At 40.9% G+C, this 8,616-nt stretch overlaps 1 long non-coding RNA gene across 1 annotated transcript; it reads left to right on the forward strand.

The window, feature by feature from the left end:
- The first annotated feature begins 2,330 nt into the window (after window positions 1-2,330).
- Window positions 2,331-8,616, forward strand: LOC128791375 (uncharacterized). The gene is made up of 3 exons (XR_008432038.1): window positions 2,331-2,544; window positions 4,200-4,524; window positions 5,845-8,616. It is a non-coding gene; the product is annotated as an uncharacterized LOC128791375 (long non-coding RNA).

Raw genomic sequence — 8,616 nt, forward strand, 5'->3', positions numbered from 1 at the left:
TGAAAGTGCATGTTTTTTACAGGACAGCTCAATGTCCAGCACATAAGTACTGCACAGCAGTAAATTAGAATAGAATAAACATGGCATGTTTAGGTAGCACACATGTCTCCGCTGTCCCTGTTAGGTAGCACATGTATCTCTGCTGTGGAGGAAATGTGCTTCCAGCTCACAGAAACACCTCCTCTTGTCACATTTTGTCTAAATTATTTCATTCATTTTTTGAACCAAGCCAACAAGGTTACAGAATACTGAGTTTTCCTGAATGTTTATGTTGTTGTTAAATATTTCTCTTGTGTCCTAAGTGATGGATTTGTTTCTCACCTCCTACTTGCCTCCCCTGCATTCCCCAAAACATGATGAAATTTATGACCTGAACATTTAGAGAGATGAAGGGAAATATCTCCTTATGTTTGACATGATTAACCTCTATCTACAGCAGCAGAAGACAACATTACTTCAAGCACTACAGGTGTACTTTGAAAAGAGCAGAACGATTTAAATGCCTAGTAGCTTCACAAACAAATTCAATTTATTGAGAGTAGTCTGTCATTATATTTTAAATGCTGCATGTCTGTATTGGAAGAGAAGAAGCAATAGAGTTTCCTCTAGAGAGAGAACTGCCCAACATATCAGTGATTTTCCTATTATACTTTCTCAAGAGTATAATTGTCAGTGTTAATAGCTTGAAGCTCAGTTTATTGAAAGAAAAATCTGAAATGCATGGCAACTTGAAACCATAATGAGATGTTTCTGACCTATGATGCACCTGTGTGTGCCTTTTCTGGCCTCCACACCTGAGGATGATGCGTAAGAGCCTCATTAAACTGCTTGGAGTCTGTGGCTGGTTGCATGAGGGGTTACTTCTGTACTGTAGCTGTGATGAGGGCTGGAGTCTGGCAGTCCAGAATTCAGGCAGGCTGCACTGCTTATCATCTTCTTGATTCTCTGTGCCTTTTGCCTCCCTCCAAGGGCTCCACAATAATCCTTGGTGCGCAGAATGTGAGGACATCTTACAGTGTTTTGTATTCCTGGGGAAATGTGAGTGCTAGGTCAAATGATGCTTTCAGCTCCCTCTGGCTAGATATATTGATTGAAGTGTAGTCCATTAATATAATAATTATGAACTCATGACCCAATGTTTTGCTCTCCTGTACAGAACAGTTACTGTTTCATAATGGCTTTTGCTGTTTTCCAAGCACACTTAAAACCCTCTGCACTATCTACTAGAATGGATGACCTTCTTTGGCTCTGAGTTCAGGTAAATGATATAACCAAACATTTCTACCCCGATTCTCCAAAAATGATAAGAGCTGAATCAACCAAGCAATGACAACAGAAATGCCAAATAAACTAAGGACCCAGGATGACCTTACACAAAATTGATCAGTTTAATCCAGGATAGCAAAAAACTTTGTCAACTTTATCTTTGGGAGCTAGAAGAGACTGCTGTTTCACCATGCTCTGGTGGTGAGATATGCAAGGATGTGCTTCCAAGAGAATGACCAAATTTGGTAAGAAAAGAGGGCTGAATTGCCCACCTCTACTGGGCACAATAGCTGGTGATAACATGTCCAAGAAAGGGAAAACTGAAAAAGATGAAAGCATCTTTTCTGAAGATTAAGACCCACTGGTGGCAGACTGTTAAATATGTCTGTAGGAATTTGGTCTTCACCAAGAGAAGGCCACCCACTCTCCCAGGTTCCCTCATCTTTAGGTTCCCTCATCATTTAGGTTCCCTCCCAGGTTCCCTCATCAGCAATCCAGAGGGAAGGAGGAGCAGGTGGGCTTCTGCTTGCCCTGGCAGCCAGCAGGGAGGAGCACTAGCAGGTGGAGGCCACCTTGCATGGCTGAGCTTCCTCTGCAGCTGGTAGGTCCAGCACTGGGAGGCTCTTTGTGAAGCAGGATGGCAACTGAGCACTTTGCTTGCCACACTCTTGCAGCCCAAGAGGGAAAGGTATGATGAAGAGTACAGACTTGGTGTTCTTCTCCATGCAGAAGAACAGTAGGGAAGGTGGTTTCCAAAACCAGGCAGCCAGCTTCTCTTCTGACAGTGGAAATAGGAGATCATTTAACCTGCAGTCTGCTGTGCCTGATGTGTGCCCAGTGTGCACCACACCTGCATTGCTGCACTCTAAAGGATCACTGGAATGAAGGTGAGACTCAGAAACACTAATAATTTTTGCAGACAAATGAACTAACAAGAAATTGCTCTGTCTGCAATGCAGAAATGTTTTTCTCTTTTTTTTTTTTTTCACTTGCTTAACAAGCCAGCAGTATAAAATAACTTTGGAAGAACATGTTGTTATCAGTTCTGCACAGCTGTAGTTTAAAGGAGAGAAAACTCCCAGCTTTCAAAATTGGCAGTCCATGATATGGTGGAGGAACCCATTGCAGAAGGTGCACATCCTGGTGTGGGTCTCTACCCTGACCTCATGAAAAATCCTTGCCTTTCAAGCAAATCTAAGAACTGGCAACAGTTTCACTGAGCCAGACTGGAAAGGACTGTTTGCATCACAATTGCTGCTATGCAAGTTTCTTACACTGGTAAGTGTCAGGTCTTTGGGATGGAAAGAATTAATTACTTTTTCAAAAGAGGGGAACAGAACAGCATTACATTTTCACATTTAGAGGAAAAGATGTGGTCCTTTCCACTTTCTAAAACATAGTTAGTTTAATTAGCAAATTTCTTGCACTTTTATTTTCCATTCAACAAACTCTTAGAGCATCCCCTCTTAGTTCTTGGTGCTATACAAACATAAAATAAGGGTGAATACCTGACAGAGGGTGATCTAAAGAGGCAACAGAGACAAAAAGTAGGACATAATATCTTCAGTTATAGCTGGGTACCAAGGTACAGAACAGCTAAGTCATTTACTCAGGTCATGATTGGTGTGGATTAATGTTTCTTGATCTGGTTCAGCTCTTAGCCCAGTGCTTTATACATTGGTGTTATGTACAAATTGACAAAAATGCTCTTTTTTGATCAATTTATTATGATGAACAAGCGAGATTTAATTGTAAGATTTGGGACCAGAAGTATCATTATTACCAGATCTTTTTTTTTTCCTATTGGCATGTTGTAATGGGACATAGTCCTGAGCAGTCATAAATTTGTCAGATATTATCATAAAAGCTGCTTTTGTGATTAGTACCATTCTCCTTAAAGCAAGGCAAAGTATTTCAGCCACAGCTATTCTTTTCTAGGAAGCAGAACATTACAATGAATGTGTCTGTCTTATCCTCCTGTGAAAAATCAGTATTATATAAAACAGAGGCATATAGTATCTATAAAAAAAAGTAGTGCTTTTTAGAAAAGAGAAATTATTACTTAGGTGGATTTTTCAAAAGCAAAAGAAATAAAAGTCAAAAGAAAATTAAAATAGCCAAAGCTATTTAAATATTCAAAACCAGTGTTCACAGTCTCTTCTGAGTTATATAAGAGAGCACACTAAGAGAAGGAAAGCACAATTTATCTGAGAAAACATTTTTTCTCTTTGCCATTTTTCCTCCTACTTTTTTATTTTTTCCAATGTCTTTTTCAGTACTTCTCTGATACTGAGTTGAATGCTGACGAGTCAATACTTGAAATAAATATATATGACCAAGATGAAATGCTTGAAATTTGTCACCACCTCTGACTTTCCTGGCTGAAACTTGAGAAATTTAGCAAGGTCTGCATTTTTTTGATGAATTATAAAAAATCAAGGTCTCACTGAATGGCAGCACAGCCTTCAGGTGTATTGGCCCCAGTTTCATAACATCAGCAAACTTGCTGAGGGTACATTCTATCTGTTTGTCTCTTTTGTGTATTCACAAGTTAAAAATAAAACCACCAAATCAGAAAAAAAAAATGTGTCTCTAAAATCATTACACTGGCAGTGGAGCCAGAAGCAGGTGAAATACCTTAAATGAGTTCCAACTTATTTAATATCTCACTTTTTCTTTACTTCTATGGTAGACAAATAAATTAAGAACATGTAGGTGCAGACACAAACTTGTTTTCATGTATGGGTCATTAAATAATTGACATCTGCCATAAGAAACAAAAAAATAATGATGTGTTCTTTCAGGCTCTTTTCAATTATGCATGTTATCAAGTTAGCAGGAAGGAAATCCAAGTTTGAAGGCTCTGTACTGGCTACTCATATTCATGAGGTAGATTTGGGAAGTATAACAGATTCTTTTATGTTTTGTTTCAGTGGTCAGGAAGAGTTAACCAGATGAAAGAAGGATGTCATATATTTCAACAACTAAAAAAGCAGTTGAAGTGGGATGCTAAAAGTCTGTCTGATGGCTAACAGAAGGCAAGAGAAAAAGGAAGAGTTGTTCAGTGCCTTTCCTGCAAAGGGAAGGGGATCAGATGAAGCAAGAAGCTGGAAAATTAAAAACAGGAGTGTGGACGTATTTCTTTTCATGATGGTCTGAACTAGTATGGCTGTCTTATATTAAAAACTATTTCAGCATAAAACATCCAAGCTCAGTTTCAACTTTTAAAGCATACAGAAGGAAATATTTTCCAGTAAGGTAAAGATCCTGTAAATCAAACAGAAAGACAACCATGTCCTGGCTGCATCCACAGCAGTGCAGCCAGCAGGGTGAGGGAGGGGATTCTGCCCCTCTGCTCTGGTATGACCCCATCTGGAGTTCTGTGTCCAGCTCTGGGGTTCCCAGCATAGGAAGGACATGGATCTGTTGGACTCCAGAGGAAGGACATGAAAATAGTCAGAGGGCTGGAGCACCTCTGCTGTGAGGAAAGGCTGAGAGTTGGTGTTGCTCAGCTTGGAGAAGAGAAGCAACCCAAACTCCCACAACAAAAGAGGGCTAGTTTACAATATTTGAGTAAATTTCAAATCTTCCACAAGATATTTCCTCCATGAAGGAAATCTGAATGCAGAACATACATGTAAAACTGTTTTGTTTTGGGAAAAGGATTGAGAAAGTCATTGCTTCCTTTCATTAAACTGACACACCACATGGAAAAATATCAACATTAACTTAAAATCATATGTTATTCCTTATTCTCCTTTGAAGGTTTTTTGTCATTCACATTTTTCTTTGAGAGACAATTTATTTATTAGAGGTTTTTGGATGCATAAACATCAAGTCTGATATTACTGCACTTTTAGCCCAAAACACCTCTATTCTCTTTTAGGAAAATAACAAAATAAGAACTGCCAACACTGACTCCACTTAAAGGTCTCCTGATCCTTACAAGATCAGGACCAATGGATTTCATCAATAGTTGATGACAGCTGAATACCTTTAGGTTTGGATATAGAAATTAAAGCTTCCACTAGAGCAAGAAGCAGCTATTTCACTTGGTTAAGATGTAATATGTGATAGAACTGCACAAAAAAAATTGTTTAACTCCAGTTAGACATTCCTCTTGTTACTTCCATTTTGCCTCTTAAATAGACTGCTGACAGCAAAACCCACTTCTCCTCAAAGTCAAGTGGAGGAGTGACTAAAATCTTTGGATTTTAGGGAAAAGGCAGGACCTAGTGTTACAGTTAGTGAGTTAAGAAGAGGCAGTAAGGAGAAAACTGGTGGGTCTGTCTCCCTGGGGCTGTTTTTTACTATGAACTTCTGCAGCCCACATGAATAGAAGGCACATGGAGAAATTCATATCTCTGTGGGGAGCCTCAGTCCAACTCTCCAACATGAGCCCTGGCCACACTCTTCCAGCACATTTTCATGTTATGTTTTGTTTAGCATAAATAAGCTTTTTTTTTTTTTTTTTTTTTGACTGATGTGTCATTGAAGTGTTTCCAAACCCTTTGATACACAGCAAAAAAAATCAGAACTACTGCTTGCATTTTGACAGGTTTCTTCTTTTTCTGGCAGGCTGTGCTTCTCCCATAAAAGAAGAGGTATTTTAGAAGGACATCTCTTCATTTGTGACTCATTTTGCATAGTAGTATCTTCATTGACTTGAGGCTGATAAAATATTCTGTTTCTCTTTCATGGCTCCAGGGCTTTTTTCCTTTTCAGAACTGGTTTGGGTTTTTTTTCTATAATATCATGAACCCTTGTTTGTTGTTCGGGTGTTTTTTTTTATCTTGATGTGGGAACTGCTGTCTGTTCAACCACTCTGCCTCTTTCTTCTCCCGCATTTTTGGACTGGAATCTTCAGTGCAATGCCATGGAGGGATGTCTGCTCCATGTAGATGTAGAACCTTACTTTGCCTTTTGTCTTTTCCTTATTTGCTTTGAGAGCATAAGCATACCTGCATTTCCTACGTATGAGATGCTGATGCAGAGTGATGAGAGCAAATCTACAAATTATATTCTGGAGACTTCTCTGGAGTTACTATCTATTGATTCTGATACCTCCTTTTTTGTACTCAAACAAAGCACTATCCTAATCCACTTATTTTGCATGATAAGCATCATGAAATGGACTTTGCTGATGATTTTTGGAAGCCATTTTAATTCCTCTGAACTATTTTATCACTTCAGTCTGAAATTACCTTTCTCGGATGAATTATTCTGTGAAAATAATGATATGTTTACCATAACTGGCTTGCTAAATAAGTGTTGAGTCCCCTATGATTAATGTGCTTATTCTTGTCAGCAGAATGAAGCTGTAGCCTATGCAAATATGTCAGACATACCATGGAGCAATTTCTAGAGCCTTCTGGAAATCCTTTTGGTGCAGTTCTGACCTGCTCAGAGAACTTCATCTAGGTTTATCCCTTTTCCCATGCAAGTGATGATATTTGCAGTTCTAAGTTAGTGAAAGTTGTGCTTTAGGAATGTTCTTCAGTTTATTACTCCTGCTAAAAACACTGCCAGTCACAACTCCCCTCCAATGGGAGGCACAAAAAGCAGAGATTGGTGTAAATAAGAACAATGTACTGGAAACAGCAATGACAGAAGAAAACACGCAGTAACAGCAATATCAATAACAAAAGTATACAAGAGAGAGTGATTCCCATGCAAAGATGTTCACTGTGAGCCCCAAGACAATGAGCAAATGGTGAACAGTTTCCAACCTCCGACCACCTTTTTCTCTATTGAAAGCCACACCTTTCTTCTCAGAAGCCAGCCAGTCCCTAAGCTCCTGCCCTGGAAATGATGTGAGTGCTATGGAATAATCTTCTGGCCATGTACACACAGGTCTGGGCTGCATCCCCTCATGACTACTGCAAAATAAACACCTCTGTACTGGAAGGAACCAGGACAGAGTATTGGCTTTGTGAGGCAAGATTTTGGTAATGGGGTCTCTTTGGAAATGGAGGGGGCTACAAGAGTGGCTTCTGTGGGAGTTGTTGGAAGCTTCCCCCATGTATGGCAAAGCCAATGCCAGCCAGCTCCAAGACAGAGCTGCTGCTGGCTGAGCCCATGGGTGTTGGTGGTAGCACCTCTGGGGTAACATATTTAATGGGGGAAAGAAAGTGGTGCAACAGTAACTGAAAGAGAGGAGTGAGAGTATGTGAGAGAAACCTGCAGACAATGAATCAGGGAAGAAGAAGGTGGAGGAGGGACTCCAGGCACCAAAGCAGAGGTTCCCCTGCAGCCTGTGGTGCAGACCATGGTGAGGCAGCTGTGTCCATGCAGCCCATGGAGGTGCACACTAGAGCAGAGATCCGCCCGTGCTCCATGGAGGACCCCATGCTGGAGCAGGTGGATGCCTCAAGGAGAGTGTGACCCTGTAAGAAGCTCATGCTGGAGCAGGCTCCTGGAAGGACCTGTGGCCCCATGGAGAGAGAAGCCCACGCTGGAGCAGATTTGCTGGCAGGAGTTGTGATCCTGTGGGTGACACCTGCTGGAGCAGCCTGTTCCTGAAGGACTGAACCCCACAGAAGGGACCCTGCTGGAGCAGTTTGTGAAGAACTGTGGTGTGTGAGAAGGATTCGTGTTGGAGAAGCTTGTGATGGACCATTTCCTGTTGGAGGAACTTCATGCTGGAGCAGGGGAAGAGAGTGAGGAGTCCTGTGCCAGGATCAATGGTCTCTTTTACTACCAAGACTGGCCTCGGGGCATTCACCATGGTTTTGGGACAAGGACTTTTGGAGGAGTACATTTGCTGAAAGGGACCAGCACACACGCTGCTTGCTAGAGCCTTCACGATGTCAGCCTTCCTATTCACCACAAGCACATCATAATTTGGACCAAACTTGTGCGGAGATGTGACAAAGGAAAGAAGCCCAAGTGTTGCCCCGTTCTTTTAAAAATTTAAAAGTTCTTTTAAAAGTTTTCTATGCCTTCTGATGTTTACATATTTCTACTGGAGTTTCTCACGCATGTTCATGTAAATAACTATTGTTTTGCATTCTTCCTTGTGGGAGGAGAGAATTGATGGACTGTTGGTTTGACCAGTGTGGTTGGAGAGGTGGCAATTTCATCTTCCAATCCACAGTCACTTTTGGAATTCTATATATTGCGAGATCAGAAATAAAAGTTGCTTCCTTTTGCTCTTTTGATCTTAGTGTAAATGCAGGAGTTATTTTGTGTCATAGTGCGACACCCAAGTGCTTTGCTTATTTCATCACTACAGACTCCCAGCAGAGTCACAGAAATTCAGATGCATGAAGGTTGCTGGCTCTGCTCCAGCTCTGAGTGCCTTTCAAACAGCAGCATGCCACAGCAGCACTATGCCGTTACACTTCCACA

Source organism: Vidua chalybeata, chromosome 1 (genome assembly GCF_026979565.1).
Source record: "Vidua chalybeata isolate OUT-0048 chromosome 1, bVidCha1 merged haplotype, whole genome shotgun sequence".
NCBI classification, from domain to species: domain Eukaryota; kingdom Metazoa; phylum Chordata; class Aves; order Passeriformes; family Viduidae; genus Vidua; species Vidua chalybeata.